Genomic DNA, 17,341 nt, shown 5'->3' on the forward strand with positions numbered 1-17,341 from the left:
GGGATAGGGGTATTCTGTTCACAAACCAATAGGATTTAAACCACAGCACCCACAATGCTGCAAGTAAGTGTTTTGCACACTAAGCAGGTCCTCTGACTTTTCCCAGCTTTGTTTTGGGTTGTGGAACCTTTATTTTTTATGCTTTTTTGAAAACACTACAGGTAATACACTGGGACAGGTCGTCTTCATGGCTCAATAGCATTTCAAATACAACAGCCACACTGCTGAAACCAAGTGTTTTACACACCAAACAGGCCCCCTAACCTTATACAACCTTGCTGTGGCTGTGCCACTTTCTTTATTTTTTTATGATTTTTTGAAGATAACACTACAGGTGATACACTGGGATAGGTGGGTCTTCTTCGTGGCTCAATAGCATTTCAAGTACAACAGCCACACTGTTGAAACCAAGTGTTTTACACACCAGATAGCCCCCCTAACCTTGTACAACCTTGCTGTGGCTGTGGCCCCTTTCTTTATTTTTTATGATTTTTTCAATATGGCACCATTAGACAGCCGGTACATGGGGATAGGGGGCTGCTATTCACGAGTCAATAGCTCTTCAAGCACAACAGCCACAGTGCTGCAACCAGGTGTTTTACACACCAGACAGCTCCCCTAACCTTATACAACCTTGCTGTGGCTGTGGCCCCTTTCTTTATTTTTTATGATTTTTTCAATATGGCACCATTAGACAGCCGGTACATGGGGATGGGCGGGTGCTATTCATGAGTCAATAGCTCTTCAAGCACAACAGCCACAGTGCTGCAACCAGGTGTTTTACACACCAGACAGCTTCCCTAAACTTATACAACCTTGCTTTGAGTTGTGGACCATTTCTTTATTTTTTAATTATTTTTTTACTGTGATCAAGTGTTGTGCTCACTAGGCAGGTCACCTGACCTTTCACAGTCATGCTTTGTTGTGTGAAACTTTAATTCTCTTTTTAGGATTTTTTGAACATGGCAACTTCCACCGAGATGTGTAGGGGGTGTGGGGGTGCTCTTCAATAGCTTTTTCATCTATACACACAAACAGATGTAACCAAGACACTCAGAACCTGTCACGCAGGGGCTGAATGCTGAGGATAGGGATCCAATGTGGTGCCCTTGGTAGGGTTTGGCGCGAGACGCAGGCGTAGTCAGAGTAAACAAGCAGGGGTCCGAGTCCGGGAAGGCGTAGTACAGGTGTAGGCACAGAATCGACAGGCAAAGGCGTAGTCGAGGGACTGGCAGGGGTCAGAGTCTGGGAAGGCGTAGAAGTTGCGTCGGTGTGGATTCAGAAGGCAGAGGCGTAAACGAAGAGACAGTCTGGGGTCAGGATCTGAGAAACCGTAAAATAGGCGAAGGTACAAAATCGAGTGGCTAAAGCGGTAGTCAGAAAAGCGGGGTCGAGGTCCAGGGGAGAAGTCGTAGTAAGGCAAAGGCGTAGTTAGTAGGTAAGCTCCGGGAGAGAATCTCAATCGTGAGCAATGACCGGGGGACAGATGAGGGTTTAAGTAGAGGACTGATTTGCACGTTTGGTGCGGGGAGAGCTCGAGGGAATGCGGGAGCGCTTGCTTGCATGAGGGAGATTCGTGACAGAACCAACAGAATCAACCTGAACTCATAGAAAAACAAGAATGCCCCTGAGACACCTGCAACCCCCTCCTGGACCGCTCTGGTATCAACACCCCCAAACCCATCCATTCCAGCTAACAAGACTCAGAATGGGTGCAACCCTCCAACCTGGACCAAGAACTTCCAATCTCTGATGTTACTGTCTCTAAAGTCGGACGTCATGTTCTGCGGATGTGCAGTGTGCCTTTTCTCTTGTCGTGTTCAAAGTGATTCGTTGCATACGCTCCTGACTGCATTATCTATATTCCTCTGTTATTTCATTCAGATGACCTATGTGGTGTGATCACAAGGTTCAGCACCAGCAGAACCTGCAGACACATCAGCTGACCTCGACATGATTTGAACACACAATCTTCTGAGCTGGAGTCAGACGTGCTACCGTTGCTCCACAAGGTCACTTGCTACAAGAGCTTTTAATTCCCCCAAAGAGAAAAATCAGCGTCCCTGAAAAAGATTTTGTTTTCATTCTCTTCTGTGAGAAGCGCCGCTCTTCTGAAGAGGGTCTTTTCTTCCCAGACCACAGATTCTTCTTCCTGCCTGGCTCTCACACAGAGAGCAGGCACACCATCTCCACTAATGTGTTTACTATATTTATAGATCTGACCCCCTACAGCCACGATATTCCTGAACAGGATATTTACCACCAGCCTCGTGAACTTCTCATCTTGACCTCTCCCAGGAGGAGCCAATTAACACAGAATCCTCTCTCCATTTAGTAAATAACACAAAACACTGTTTACCTGTCAAGACAGAAAACCTGGCTGCTCCAGGTGAGGCTTAAACTCACAACCTCGGCATGACACCACTGATTATGTCATTTTACATGGCCTGAACCAGGAAAGAGATTGGAAGAAGTTATGGTGCTGTTTTAATACTTGCCTATTATTGTAATTTTTCGGTCAAATCTTTTATTTTGGAGTACTTTCAATTGATGTTAATCCTTGTCCCGTTGAACGACTCTGGGCCATGGTGAGTCTTGAATAATGTTCTTATAAGCTTCAGTTTGAAAAAGTGCGCTCTCCAGAAGCTACCAAAATCGCTAATGGTTACATAACACTTAATGCAAAAGCTACGTTCGGGGTTGAAAAAGAATATTACTTGCTATGAATACGAACACTGTTACAGGAGGGGTGTTAGAGCTATTTTAGCTTAGATCATCAGTTCTTCTCTGTCTATATCAACAGTGTTATCACTACTGAGTGCTAAAGGCAGGTCCTGGCAATACTTCATGAGATCTTTTTTAGAAAACATTTAAAAAATATATTTCCACTACCATACATAAAGTAAAAGATACCGATTGCAGCTAGAAGCAAATTCCAATCGAAAATGTATCAGCTTTAAAATTTTCTTTTGGATCCATACAACGATCAGCATGAGACTCAAAATATAACTGTGTTTGATTGTACAGCATAGATTGTCCAGCATTTATCTTTATATTTATGTTAAAATTAAGGTAAATATATTAAAATATCAACATCCACCTTCACAGTGCTAACGAACAATGCTTGTCAAGTTCTCAAACAATTCCTCGTTGTATTTCTAAACGATTTTAGCAGAGGACGCAACAGGAGTATAACTGATATCTCCCGCCAGCCATTCAAATATACTTTTCCATGGGTGAAAAAGGTTTTCTGGGGAGTTGCGGTGTTGATCACTATTGGACTTCCCCGGTCTCTAGTGTTGTTGTTAGACACAAGCAAAAGGCTTGCATTTTCTGCAAATATAAAGAGGGTTACGGTTTTGGCTTTAGTGGAGACAGTGTTTACATTGACAATACTAAGAAGGTCATCCCTGGGTGGGCTTGAACCACCAACCTTTCAGTTAATAGCAGAACACGCTCACCGATTGCGCCACAGAGAGTGATGAGAAAAGCTGTTCTCCATTTGCACCTTTCCGGTCAAAAAATAAACATCGCTTGTGTTTTCAAGCCACAACCCATTTGTATCTGCTAGGCGGCACAGTCGTCGTGCACAAAGAACGCTTTGAAAAGCGTCAAAAGCAAGTCATTCCGAGTTGGTTGTTTGTGTTTTGGAAATGCTGTATTGCTGCCAAATGCTGAAATGATCTCTCAGCTCCTAGGTTGTCATTTCTGCTCTGTAAAGGAATAACAGCACGCGTCGGCTTCCAGCACGGTGGGTCGGGACACTATGTTGCGGTTTGGAGAGAGCGATGTCTTCCTCGTAAGTATTGTAACGCCCTCGCCCGGTGGTGAGGAGGAAGAGCACCTAGGCACTCATAGCACCACAGAGCAGGCTGGGAGTTGTAGCTGGGGAGAGTCTGAGGGTCAGCTCGATGACCAGCAGCTGACCCTCCATATATAAATAGTGTCGTAGTAGTTTTAGTGTCCTGTGTAGCCTTATAAGTGTATAGCCTGTTGTTAAGTAATTACGACCCTAAAGATGTGTACGTGTTCCATCAGTCTCCTCATGTGTGTGTAGATCCTACGCTGTTCAGCAGTCTCTCGAGAAACTAAGCAAAGTGTTTAAAGATACTTTGTCAGCTTGACATCAAGGCAGAAAACAAAAACCTACTTGCGTCCTCTCAACCCATATGCGCTTTGCCACTTTTTGCGTTATGCAGGGAACGACATCTGCCGAGATCACTTTTGTGTCAATGCAAATCGTAGTGTGCCCTTCGTTTTAATGTTGGTTATGGTGGCGTGCTGCTTCTGTCTGTGAAACTTGAATGTTCTGCTTCTTCACACCGAATCGTTGGCGGGGGTTGAGCTTGTTAAATCTTTGCACACAGCGCTCCTTTGGAAGTACTTTGTCCAAGTTCAAAAGCGATCGTGGGATTGACTTCATGCATTCAAAAAACATACCTCTCACGACAGATTTAAATGGAGAATGGAGTCTGCTTCTTGCTGTTTTTCCTGTGGTTGCAGTTACAAAGTTGACCATGCTTTCACATTCTGTTAACAGTATTCACTGGGTGAGCTTTATCAATTGAATCGGAAAGGACATCGCTGCTTCGGCTCCAAAAAATAATCTGTAGTGTGTTTTTTTTCTGTGCTATCTTTTATAGCTTGTAAAAATGCCGGCAAAGTTAATTTTTTATCCTCTTTAAAAGAATAAGGATTGGCTGGGGCGAGCTCCGTTTACCATTCTTTCAGTTAACCGCCGAACTCACAAACTGATTAAACTGCAGAGCCACAGGCGCCTCTCTTTTCTCCATTCTCTGGGTCAGGGTGAAAAAAAACTTTGCTGTATTAGCTGGCCTGCTGGGAGTACCTCTTCTTCACTGATAAGCAAGATTTGTGTTTCATCTTTCGCAAGCTGTATAGATAGCGCTAAATGATTAAAGTGCAGAGCCACCGACACCGTTTTTTTCAATTCGCAGGGTTTAACAATATACATATTTGATCAAACTGAGAAACAGGAACGTATCCTAGCACGAGCAGATAAATTATAACCTATAGTATTCATACCGGGAACTCAGATGCAGATAAGAGCTACAGCTATCACAACTAGTGTTTAAAATAGTAATAGCTCCTGTCTATTTACACTGTAATTTACACTAGCGTTTCCATAAACAATTTGCTTGTAAGAATGATAAAAAATTAAATGGGTATTCTAAAAAAAAATATTCTGAATCTTTTCGCCATTAACAGTTTAACTGTGACTTTGCAGGTAACACGTCCATTATGAAAATCATCTTTCGAACGCGATCAATAACCGCACCGGAAAATAAATATCGGGGAAAAAATCGTGAAAATCGGCTCTTCAGAAATTGGAAATATATTCCCGAGAGGAGTGCTTTTCTCGACGATTAACACTCTTTGCAGGAGTCACTTCTCCCAACGAACATCTGCAGGTTTCCGTAGTGTGCCTGCAAAGAGTGATTAATTCGAGACTGGCACATGTCCCGATTTTATTTAACAATGCTACAGTAGATACACATTTTCTAATGCAGCCTTCATTACAATACAGTTTATTTATTGAAAGCCTGTTATGTAAAAAATAGTGAAACAAAAATATATGGATTACAATCTTTCAAAGCTGATGATGTTACTTAGATAAATTGACATTTTACGTATCCAGACGCTTTTTTATTATTATTTTTATTTATTTATTCTTTATTTTATTTTTTTCAGATGCTTTTCAACCACTGCTTTTAGAACTTTGCTGTTCTTCCTGAATCATTTTCAGTGTTATAAACTGGGTGCAGAGGGAGCGATCTCTTTGTAGAGCAGTTGATAGGCTGGAGCTGTTCAGACTACTCTTGCTATTTCTCAAATGCTTCAATCATTTTTCTTTCACGCTAGGAAGCGAGTATGTTTGGTTTTCGTTTCACTGATTCTCATTGAAGATTTGGGAATTAACAACGAAAGAATCAGTTGCCTCGGAAATCAGGTTTGGTTCTCAACGATCTTGAAGACACGCCCATGTAGAGCAGCGTGTGATGATTCGTACTATAAAAGACCAAGTGCTCAAAGTGACGTCTGCGTTTACCGTTTAGACTTTTCATCTCGGGCGCACTTTTAGAAAGCAAAGATAGAGCAGTTGTGTTGAATCACACTCTGACAGCTGTCAGCAGAGTGGCACAGCGGAAGCATGCTGGGCCCATAACCCAGAGGTCGATGTATCGGAACCATCCATTGCTATACACACCGTCAGTCTAATGAAGTGAATTTAAACTGATTTTTTCTCTCGTGTGTATGCAAGCTTCACACTTACTGTATTCGTTAATCTTTACCAATAGCAGATGCCCAAATGTATCTTTGGTTGTTCTGCGATCCTTCATAGTTTCCTCAATTCCTTCAAATGAACATCCATATCAAAGCAATTATATATATATATATTACAATTAAGGTACATATTAAAAATATCAACGCACATTTGTATAATGCTCATTTAATAATGATTGTCAAGGATTGTCAAGTTCTCCAACAAATCTGTGTTCTAATTTTAAAATATTTTTGCTAAGGATACAACGGGTGTATAAATGAATTCTCCCAACAGCCAGTTAAAGAAAAATTCCACACATGAGGATGGTTTTCTTGGACATTGACTTAGGTACTGAATTGTTTACTTGTTTTAGTTGCACACGAGTAAAACATGAAGATTTCCTGCAACATTCAAGAGGGTTTGCGAAGAAATCCCTTCAATTTTTAGCGGAGATTATGTTTACATCATCACAATCTGAAGCACGTCCCTGAGTGCGTTTGACCCACCAGCCCTTTGTTTAGTAGCTGCAGAGGGACACATTCCCGTTGCTTTTCACAAATCACTGGCATTTTTTTGCAGCATTTCTTCTGTCCTGAGAAGCAAGATTTGTATTTTATCTTTCAGAAGTTGTATGAATTTCTTGAAGTTCAAAAACAACTTGTTCCTGAAAAGAAATGAACACTTGCTTCAAAGTAAATCAAGACGTATGTGTCTCTTGCTGTGTGTGCTCTTATCTGTCCATCTCTCGCTCCTCTTCTCTCTGGCAGTCTGTGTAGAGTATCTGAAGGGGATGTAACACCACTTGGAAAAGAAGAAAAATTCTCAGGAAAAATTCTCTGGAAAATTCTCAGGCAGAATAAAAAATCCTTATTCTTTTCTCAGTCAGATTCATTGCTCAGACTCACACTCAGACAGGATCTCAACTCCGTACTGCTCTCTATCCTCACAATCCAGAACCAGAAGATATTCAGACAATCAGTGCTGCTGCATGAACAATATCAGACAGAACAGCCTGGACTCATGTCACATTTCCCCCTTTTATCCTTCCTCCCAGCCCTCTTAGAGACATAGAAGAGCCCCTGGTTCTCCTCTCTGTGAACTGGGCTCAGGGGTCACTGATCTGGCAGTTGTGGGCTCTGTTCCAGGTCAAAAGCAAGAAGGTTCTATTAACGCTTTCCAGGACTTCCAGCCCTTCAGTATTACTTTCTTTACTGTATGTCAGCCTCCCAAAATGTTTATAAATGTTTTATAACACACATGAGTGTGGAATTATCTTATTATTTATATATAGTATTTATGTAATAAACACCAGTAGTGACAATATGATCAGTATATTGATTATTTGTAGCCGATTGTCCGATGGTCGTGTCTACAATAGTGACCATTTGACCAGTCTGTAGCTCTGGGCAGTGGGATTCAGATCACACAGAAGACCTGTCTGTGTGTGATTCCACACCAGCCCTGGGATTCAGCTACTCTCACAAATGTCTCACAGACTGTCTTATAAATTTACAATTAGATGAAGTCATGTAACAGTTTTACAGATAATTTAAATAATCAGACAGCAGTTTTGGCAGTGGATACATCTCCACATGGGGGAAAGGGACAGTAAAATAGTAAGGAAAATACAAAAGAAGAAACTGAAATATATGCGCTCACTGTAAAGTACGAAGAGGTGGTCAGACAAGCAAAACAGCTTTGCGGATAATGTGAAGTGACATTGTTTTGTGTCAATCAGCTCATGGATTCAGCTTCATGTGCCTTAAGCTGTGCATGCCTTCATGAAGACTCTCTTTAAGATGATTGCACCTTTCATTGTCAAATCGCCTTCTTTGGATACAAAAGTTGCACCAATACTAAGAGAAAGGATGAGGAATGGCTTTTATCAAGTGATTGCAGTGTTTGTTTGACTGAGGATCCTTGTGTGCTGAACTGGCCTCTGGAGAAGTGTAGTGCAGTAAAACAGAAGGTTTGTGTCACTCAAGATTGTTACAGAACAGAACAATACAATTACAATACTTTTGTGAGAGTAAATATTACTGGTGCATCACAGTTCTTATAATGGTGAAAACAGGAGCACCTTCTCTACATTTTTGACTGAAGTATTTAAACGGAAAGAAATACTATCACTATGCAATTCATAAATGCAATTGAGCTCCTATAAAAGTTCTAGTCTGATGAAACAATGTATAGAATTAGGTGACAATATCGGAATTCATTCAAATGCACAAGATTAATTTTCAGCAACAAAAAAAGTGCTCGGAAATATTTTACAAGAATGAAACCTTACATTCACCTAAATAAGCATTCACCCTCTACATTAGCAGAGAACAGTAGGACAGAAGGTTAGTGTCACTGGACACTGCATCAGAGAGGCCGATCTCTTCTCCCTCATTATGCAGGCTTACCCACTCATGATGAACTGTCCTCCAGCGATACTCAGCTGCCATCATCGACTCAGACATGACGTTCATGTACATATTATACCTTAATATGGCACTGCGTTACAATAATTTGATCAAAACAACTGGTGAATAAATAATAATAAAATATTTTTTCCTTTCTTTTAGTAGCTAAAGACCAAAAAAGAAGCATTTATTCTTTTCCTCTCCTACCAGCCCTTACAAGTCACCCAGTTTTTAGTTTAGAGCTGGATTAAAGCTCCAGTCTCTTTGAGGGTTGAGTTGGAATCCCACAGCTGCCAAATATCTCCAACTATCTCAGTGTTAAGAAGCAAAAAAACTCACATTTGCTGCAGAAGGAACAGGAGAATTCGTGCCATTCAGCCTTATAGCGTGATGTCATTTTCTCATTCTCGTTTTTAGATGCTTGTGATCGAATCTATGATCCTTATGAGTGTGGTCACCCTCCATAAAGATAGCACAGATACAACGTGCCACGTTTTCAGAGAATCACATTAATTACAGGTCAGAAGAAGGCGACAAAGTGTCCACTAGGCAGTCCAGCGATTTCAATGGTGTTCTCTGTTGTTTAGGTCCAGAATGACACCCGTTACAACCAGGAAACACACAGTGTCAGGCATCAAAAAGACTTCCCAAAACCCTGATTCTCTCCTTGATCCGGTGATGGCATCCAGACATTTCCTGCAACACAGCCAGGATACGGTCTTCAACAACACGAGTGAAAAGCTAATTCCCAACCTTTGCAATCCTTTGCAAAGAAGGACCACATGTGCTCAGTGTTAAATGCACTGTTCATTATTAATAATAATAATAATCTTGACATTATATAGTGCTTTTAAAGGTGGCTTTTCAAAGCACTTTACAGAATGACAACAATAAAGTTAAAAAAATACACAAGATAAGCAGGATGAGAATACACAGTTAGAGGAGACAATAGATGGTGGTATTAAATACAGTAGGAACAGAGGGGTAAAGAATAGTGCATTAAAAGCTCTTCTAAAGAAGAGGGTTTTGAGTCTGGATTTGAAGGAGTTTAGAGAAGGTGACTGATATCCTTGGGGATAAAGATCCAGAGCTTTGGGGCAAAACAGGAGAAGGCCCTGTCACCCATAGAGTGTAGTCCAGATGGACTGGGGGACAGATAGGAAAACACAATTAGAAGAGCGAAGGTTGTGATGTGGGGAGTAGGGCGATAACCCAGACAGGTACTGAGATGCCAAGCCATGGAGAGCCTTATAGCTGAGCTTGAGGATTTTGAAGTTGACAGGAAGCCAGTGCAAGGACTCCAGGGCAGGAGTGATGTGATCACAGTCCAGTGCTAATTTCTTTCTTGTGGCTGCTGGTTCATTTTCAACTGTGGACTCTTAAGAAGTCCTGTATTTGACTTGATCAACACCAATCCCTAGAGGATTTAGAAAGGTTCAATAAAAATGATACATGACTCTGGTAGGACTCGAACCCACAACCTTTGGATGACTTCATTCTATCAAGGCCTAGAAGTCCAACGCGCTCTCCATTGCACCACAGAGCCAGCTGTATGAACAAGTGTTTGCCCCCTTCCTGATTTCTTATTTTTTTGCATGTTTGTCACACTGAAAGTTTTAGATCATCAAACAAATTGAAATATTAGACAAAGATAACACAAGTAAACACAAAATGCAGTTTTTAAATGAAGGTTTTTATTATTAAGGGAAAAATTAAACCTACATGGCCCTGTCTGAAAAAGTGATTGAGATTTATCAATCTGGAAAAGTTTATAAAGCCAGTTCTAAAGACCAAAATTACCCCAAGAGCACAGCAAAGACTCATCCAAGAGGTCACAAAAAACCCCACAACAACATCCAAAGAACTGCAGGCTTCACTTGCCTCAGTTAAGGTCAGTGTTCATGACTCCACCATAAGAAAGAGACTGGGCAAAATTGGCCTGCATGGCAGAATTCCAAGACGAAAACCACTGATGAGCCAGAAAACATCTTGATGACCCCCAAGACTTTTGGGAAAATACTCTGTGGACTGACGAGACAAAAGTTGAACTTTTGTGTGTCAAAAGTTGGAAGGTGTGTGTCCCATTACATCTGGCGTAAAAGTAACACAGCATTTCAGAAAAGGAACATCATACCAACAGTAAAATATGGTGGTGGTAGTGTGATGGTCTGGGGCTGTTTTGCTGCTTCAAGACCTGGAAGACTTGCTGTGGTAAATGGAACCATGAATTCTGCTGTCTACCAAAAAATCCTGAAGGAGAATGTCCGGCCATCTGTTCGTGACCTCAAGCTGAAGCGCACTTGGGTTCTGCAGCAGGACAATGATCCAAAGCGGGCAAACTTCTATGCCCACTTTGATGCTCTGAACACGGGCAATGCTGAGAAGACCCCAAGTGTGCAGGGTGAGTTTGTTCTGAAACTCTCAGAGCAGGACGTGCAGAAGACTCTGAGCAGGGTGAAAATCCGTAAGGCTGCAGGGCCTGATGGGATACCACCTCACGTCCTGAGGACATGTGCAGCCCAGCTGACCACTGTGTTTACGGACATCTTTAACTCCTCCCTGTCACAGTCCATGGTCCCCACCTGCTTTAAAAAAAACACTATTGTTCCAAACCCCCAAAAAGACAAAAGTGACATGCCTGAATGATTACTGCCCAGTAGCATTAACATCTGTGGTGATGAAATGCCTGGAGAAGCTGGTGTTGTCACACATCAACTCCTCCATCACAGAGTCCCTGGACCCCTTGCAGTTCGCCTACCAGAACAACAGATCAGTGGATGATGCTGTCTCCCTGGCTCTGCATACAACCTTGGAACACCTGGACACTAAGAACTCGTATGTGAGAATGCTGTTTGTGGACTACGGTTCAGCATTCAATTCCATCATACCCAGTCAACTGGTGACAAAGCTCAGGGGATTAGGTCTGTGCAACTCTGTCTGCAACTGGCTGCTGGACTTTCTTATTGAGAGACCACAGGTGGTGCGGATAGGCAATAAAACATCAACACCACTCACCCTGAGCACTGGAACCCCACAAGGCTGCTGTCTGAGTCCAAGGTTGTACTCCCTATTTACTCACGACTGCACAGCAGGACACAGCAACAACCGCATCATTAAGTTTGCCGATGACACCACTATAATAGGACTGATCAGTGATGATGACAAGTCCACTTACAGGGATGAAGTTGTACAGCTGCTTAGGTGGTGTCATAGCAATAACCTGGACTTGAACATAAAGAAAACGAAAGAGCTAATAGTGGACTTTCGGAGACACAGGCCATACACTCACAGCCCACTCAGTATTGATGGAACGGAAGTGGAAACAGTCACCAGCTTTAGGTTTTTGGGAATTCACATCTCTGAAGATCTTACCTGGACTGTGAACACTGACTCTATCATGAAGAAGGCTCAGCAGCGCCTTTATTTCTTGAGGTGCCTCAAGTGATGGGGGATGCCAATACATGTGTTGGTGAACTTCTATTGCTGCACCATCGAGAGCATCCTCACCAACGGGATCACTGTGTGGTACGGTAACACCTCTTCGCGAGAAAGAAAGGCACTACAGAGAATGGTCAATATGGCCCAGAAGATCATCGGCTGCGGTCTCAACGAGATTAAACAGCTCTATGAGGACCGCTGCCGTGGTAGAATTCTGGCCATCACAGAGGACAGTCACCACCCCGGGCATGAGCTCTTCACCCCACTGCCCTCAGGCAAGAGATATAAGAGCATACGGACACTTAACACTAGATTCTTCAATAGCTTCTATCCACAAGCAGTGAGACTGGCGAACAAATTTAGCCATCCCCCTCGGACCACACCTACACCATCACCATCTACCTCTTTATGATTTCTTATCTATTGCACATCTCCAGTCATTGTTTACACGTCTGTATTGTTTACATTCAAACTGTCTACATGTTTACTTGCACATTGTCTATTGTTTGTTTGTACATTGTCTTGATGCACTGTTTGCACTTTGTCTTGTTTTTTACACTTGTTTTACAATCGAGAGACTTTCTGTAAGTAAGAATTCCATTGTACCAGTACCGGTTACATATGGCAATAAAGTTCAAGTTCAAGTTCAAAACACACCAGCAAGTCCACCTCTGAATGGCTTAAGAAAAACAAAATGAAGACTTTGGAGTGGCCTAGTCAAAGTCCTGACCTGAATCCGATTGAGATGTTGTGGCATGACCTTAAAAAAGCGGTTAAGGCTCGAAAACCCTCCATAGTGGCTGAATTACAACAATTCTGCAAAGATGAGTGGGCCAAATTTCCTCCACAGCATTGTAAAAGACTCATTGCCAGTTATCGCAAACGCTTGATTGCAGTTGTTGCTTCTAAGGGTGGCCCAACCAGTTATTAGGTTTAACTAAATGTTATCCACAACTTCAAACACCTGTGAGAAACGGGCAACTGCAGTGTTACGCCTGCTGGCTCCACAGATAATCCTTTTTTGAAGTTTAAGGAGAGGATTTCTTTGTCAATTCAATTAAACGTTTCAGAAATGCTGAACTATTGATGTGTTTCACACGCAGCACGGGCTCTCCTTTGCTTACAAATATTTTTTTTACACCAATTTACTCAACTACGATTTTGCTGAGCATTTTGTTTGCTTGCTTCCTATTGTATACTGCTCTGATTTCTGTATTGTTCAATTTCCCTGTTGATTTTAATTTCTTGTTTTCTAAGACAATCAGACCAGCTGTTCTGACCTTACCCTGCACTGGAGCCACTCTTTTCTTTCCAAAGGCGTGGAGAGAGATACTACTGCAGGTAACACCCCATGAGAAACATCATGAGTTTCTGGAAAAGCTCTCTACCTGCCCGCTCCCCACACCGACGTGTGTGAGCAGGGATTTAAAGGGACATTCTGAAGTGTAGAAACATTTTATCGTTACATACTTTTTCTGTGCAGTTAGTTCTCCTTCAACTCCGCCCGACAACAGAGGTCGTTTTTAATACAGGAGTAAAGGCACACTGCACATCTGCAAAACATCACGTTAAGGTTTAGGGAGAGCGACATCAGTGATTGGAAGGTACAGATGCAGCCATTCAAAGTGCGCAGTACAGACACATACCGGAGGTAATTGGCTACGGCGTCGCGCATTGTGACGCGCGATGACGCAAAATACCGCGGTACGTGATTGGTTGACCGACAGGGGCACTCGTAGTCCGTTGGTCGGTCGTAGAAAGATTTACAGTAAATGTCTTTACTGTGCCCATTTTAGCATTGAATATTCATATGGAATTTTACCACTGAAGGGAAATCTTAGTACCTGAGCATAAAAAGAATAGGAGCATACTGTAACGCGTGTGAAGGCCATAAACGATATTAATTTAGGAACATAAACATACAGTATATGGCTGGTCTCTGTACTTTAAATAAAAAATACACACCAGTATTCCATTTCTCCCTTAACATTTTAAGCTTCGAAGTCTTTAACTAATGTGATACTGGAGTCAACAAGCATACTTTTAGAATTTGATTAAAAGGGAATATAATATGGAATTGCGTATCTAAAGAAATTAATAACGATATAATTATATTCATGTACCGCAACACAAGAATAGTACATGCTGTACATTGTCTGTTGATAATGTTTCTGTAGTGCTTTTTCAGCACTCTGCATGTGACCTTGCTGGTGGCACTGTGGGTTAGGCTCCTGACTCCTACCTCACATGCTGTGTGTTTGAATCCTACTGGAGTCATGACTTTTTTTTCAACAAACATTTCTTTGAAACAATAAAACATTTCCCTGGGTCAGAGATTAAATAAAACCTCACTCGCACCAAACAAATTTATATTTCTAAATATCACAACATGATCGAATTTAAGTCATTTTAATAACAATGAATAGTCACCTATGTGTTACAATATAAACATTTATATTGATTTAAATCGCGTTTTGATTTAAATCGCAAACGCAGGTTTAAATATATGTGTTTTTTGATTCACAATCAGACAAATGCAACATAAATTGATATCTTTGTCTTCTAATTATCTTAATAAACTTTCAGCATAGCATTCTCCCCGTTTAGATTTATTTTTCTTGGGATCCTGGGATCAAACGTGGAAAGATTAGATTGTAATCGTTTTTATTTTTTAAATACATTTTAGAAAAGTGTAATCTATACTAAAAAGCTGTACACCACCTGCTATAAAGATACATACTGTAATACTTTCGGGCTCAGATAGGACAGACACGAGAACTCAGACTTGCGGAGTTAAAGCAAGTTAAAGCCTTGATTTTATATATCACCTTTAAAAGTGGCATCTCAAAGCAAAGTAAATACCCAACACTGATTGTACCAATTTGTCATGCTAATAAAGCACCTTGAATTGAGAGAGAGAGAGAAGGGGAGGGCGAGCAAGCGAGAGAGCACAGCCAGGACAGACAGGCAAATAAGATACACTCCACAGACATTCACAACAGTGACATATCATAAAACATTTGCACATATAGTTAAATTATTATTTGTTTTTCAGGAAGTTAAAAAAAAACACTTGAATTACTCATCCAGTCTCTCGAAATAAAATTATTTTTCAAGCAATGCAACTAACGTCGGGCAATGTGTTTTTTTTAATCCAACATTGACAGCCACATCTTAAATCTTGTCAGTCAGCTCTTTTTTCTCTATTTGAATTGTGGCAATTCAAACAACCTGGGATAACAAGTGGTCTCAAAGTCACAGAGCTCACAGACCTTTCACAACAGATGACAATTCCCTTAGTCCTTCCTTAGTCTTCCTGAAATTGTCAGATTATGAGTGAACAAAAACATTTTATTAAAAATTTAATAAAAATTATTTTTTAATCGCGTATCTAAGGAAATAGCAGTATAACCTTGTTCATGCAGTGGCATGTTACATTATTAATTTGGGTGTCTCCTCTTGCCAGAAAGCTCTAAATTGCATTTTGAGTGCGGTTTTTGACTTTTTTTAAATTGCAACCCATAAATAAAGCTGATACTGTTTAGACTTTTAATTATTTTAAACTGTATTACAGCAGCACAATGCAACGTAAATTGCAAAAATGCACTTGGAATCTGTCCAAGCCCTGCTTTGTCAGGCATTTTCTTTTACTGTAATGGACATAAAAACTCCCTTGCTTTTAACAGAGCGTTTCATAATATCTAACTACGAAAATTATTTAAACTGCTACACTTATCATTCAACCAGAGCTCGAAATATTACAAGGATCCTCAAGAGCACAGCAAAGACTGTATTAAAAGTATACTAGTGACAAATTAGTATACTTTAGATCTTTTTTTCTGATACGGGGAAAATCTGATCATGTTTCTCTATAACAATAAAAAAACATTATTTTACATATCACCTTTATGTGATATCACCTTAAGGACAGCACATACAAGTGTTAATTGCACAATGGACCGCGCATATAAATTTAAAATAGTCTTCTTTAGGTGTGAGGGCAGGAGTGGATCGCAGAAGGCATAATCAGCAAATTAGGAAAACAAAGAACAGGACAGGTGAGACGTGTATCCAGAGAGCGGGTGATCAGAAAAAGGAACAGCTGTTACGCCCAGGTTTTACGCTCTCTCTGCTGAATGAATAAAAGCATTTTATTAAAAACTCGTTTGCTTTTGTCTGGGTATTTACTTTGTAATCTGTGGTTTCCATCTACTGTATTGCTTTGAGATGCCACTTTTAAAGGTGATATGTAAAATAAAGTTTTTTATTATTGTTATAGAGAAACATGATCAGATTTTCCCTGGTTCAGAAAAAAGACGATTAAAATCTGTAATCTTTCCACTTGTATGTCATCGGAAAATACAAGAAGTTTCTGCTTTGTGTAAGGATGGTATCAAAAAGTAATCTAACTGGTGAGAAAGCTGTGCTGCTCAAAGCGCTTTACAGGATAAAAACAATAACAACAATAGTGTTAGGCTGGGCAAACGATTTTTTTATAGAAATACAAAATGAGATATAATGATGTGTTCCGGCTAAGACATTAACAAGTACAACCCCCCTTTCTGAGAGAGTGCTGGCTGTGACGAATTAAACCGGTTTCACAGGTATTTTCAAAGTAGAAGGGGGCAAGATTTCCAGCGAAAGACACCTCCCCCTCCAAAAGTACATTACTTACTAGTTAAGAAAGCTAGGCTCCTCAATGAAATCGCTTTAACATGCTAATGCGTTGGTGTAACAGTCCGGGTGTGGCAAGCTTCTAATGTCAACCCGACTACGGCAAAAGGAACCCTTCTTTCAGTGGAAGACAATGAACATATTCTAGCCCTAAATGAATTAATAGCAAACATGGTTTACATAAAAGACATTTTTCCAAGAAAGTTTAGCCTTTGTCACTAATGAAACCACTAAATAAAGACATAAATATAGAAATCTTAAGATTTTAAAAATACATGACTTTGCTAAAATTTATTTAAAAATAAAAACGATTACAAACGCCAGCGGAGAGAGAACAGGGGAGGGATGTTGGTTTTGCATTAGGGGATGGGGCTATGGAAATGAGGTCTATTTGGGAATGTGGAGTTACATGTTCTGGTTGTTTGTGAATTATCGTTGTTGAGTATAGAGTGTTGAGGTATTGATTTTGTGTAATGCTTTATGTTGAAAATTGAGCTGGATTTAGTTTATGATAAAGAGGATAAACTGGGATGGG

The 17,341-nt window shown here is 40.7% G+C and overlaps 2 non-coding genes across 2 annotated transcripts; both read right to left on the reverse strand.

Annotated features, from left to right (window-relative positions):
* Positions 1–3,404: 3,404 nt before the first annotated feature.
* On the reverse strand, positions 3,405–3,479 carry trnan-auu (transfer RNA asparagine (anticodon AUU)). Its single transcript has one exon. It is a non-coding gene; the product is annotated as a tRNA-Asn (tRNA).
* A 6,668-nt stretch (positions 3,480–10,147) lies between these two features.
* On the reverse strand, positions 10,148–10,240 carry trnar-ucu (transfer RNA arginine (anticodon UCU)). Its single transcript has 2 exons — positions 10,204–10,240; positions 10,148–10,183 (listed from the first exon to the last, which is right to left on the reverse strand). It is a non-coding gene; the product is annotated as a tRNA-Arg (tRNA).
* Between the last annotated feature and the right edge of the window lie 7,101 nt (positions 10,241–17,341).

Source organism: Lepisosteus platostomus, chromosome 5 (assembly GCF_059453375.1).
Source record: "Lepisosteus platostomus isolate fLepPlt1 chromosome 5, fLepPlt1.hap1, whole genome shotgun sequence".
Lineage (NCBI taxonomy): Eukaryota > Metazoa > Chordata > Actinopteri > Semionotiformes > Lepisosteidae > Lepisosteus > Lepisosteus platostomus.